Consider the following 1,597-nt stretch of genomic DNA (forward strand, 5'->3'; position numbering starts at 1 on the left):
GACGATACCAAAAAAAAAAAAAAAAACAAAAACAAAAAAAAAAATAAATAAATAAATAAAATAAAATAAAATGTGGGAAGAAGAAAACGCTCGACGCTAACGTAGAATTAACGAAAGCAACAGGGAAAAGATTGTCATTATTCCAAATTTATGAAAACTTAATTTAATAAATATCAAAATTTTCAAAGCCTAATTCTGCTTTAATTAAATAATTATTTATTTATTTATAAACGTGCGTGTATTTATATATCTTTTTTAGAGTGTCTATTTTCTTTTTACATTTTATTCTGAATGAACTTTAGCGCTCGTCGGATATTTAATATTTGCACGGAGAAAAATTTTTTTAGACATAGACAGTATTTCTATAAACTATTAATATTCCTAATTACTGAACAGACAGTATCAAGACTCTGAACTATATATTATTTTGATCATTTTTATGTTAATTGTCATAATATATTAATAATCAAAATAATAAAGAATTGATATGTATGATAAAAAAGAAAAGAAAATCGAGTCTTGAAGTAAAATTGTAAAATCAACGTAAATAGTTACGTTTGTAGTAAATTTAATTTCACATTGATTATTTTCAATATGTTGATTCGCTCGTTAATAATTACACCGTACGATCTAATATCTTGCAAATATTTTGAAATCGTAGATAAAAGCGTTCCTTTCCAAATAATCTTTTATATTCCAGAACGTGTATAATTGAAAGTATTTAGCAACCGATACATTGTATTAATATCAATTTGTGCATATGGTGATTTCTATTATGTAATATTGCAGCATATCAGTTCGCATGAATGAAACTATAATTTTTAATAAATCCATTAATTAATACGAGTGTGACAGTAAATTGTTGAATAATCTATATCGGCAATTTGGTATAGCTTCGGTATCAAGTCATGGAACATAATTATTTTATAATCAATTTATTATTTATGAATCACGTGTACTTTGTATTGGGTTTTTATCTTGAGACAAATAATTTAACAATTATCGTTTGAATATTAAAATTTTAATTACAATTTAAGCTAATGAAATCATATATATATTTACAAAAGAAAAAGAAAAGAAAAATTTAAATATGATTTATCATATTACTTTCTAATATTCAATACATATCGTATCTGTCTGATCATTGGAAAATGCAGTAATATATTGTTTATATTGTAAAGATAATAAATATAATATTTTTCTCCACGTGCAAATTCGTATTTCTGTTACTAGTTGACGATTACTTACGGGTTGGGGAGGGGAGGGGGGGGGGAGGAAAAAAAATGGCCGAGGAAATTAAAAAATGCAAAAAAGAATTTAAACAAAGAATTTATTTCACGTGTAAGAAATGTATATACTGCCTATACTATATAATCTGTAATTTGTCGTACCAGAGTGATGAGCACAATTCTGGCCGCGTCATGTTGAACGCTGTGTCGCACTTTCATTATATTTTATAAAGTTGTCTTAAAAAAAGAAAAAAAAAACATTTACTTTCCTTCTCATATCGTTCGGTTGAAGTAAAGTATATTCTATCAAGTTCATACTTTCATTAAACGATAGAGACTCTATTTATGCAAGATCAATTTTCCTTATG

This window comes from Ceratosolen solmsi, unplaced genomic scaffold (assembly GCF_000503995.2).
Source record: "Ceratosolen solmsi marchali unplaced genomic scaffold, CerSol_1.0 scaffold2, whole genome shotgun sequence".
Lineage (NCBI taxonomy): Eukaryota > Metazoa > Arthropoda > Insecta > Hymenoptera > Agaonidae > Ceratosolen > Ceratosolen solmsi.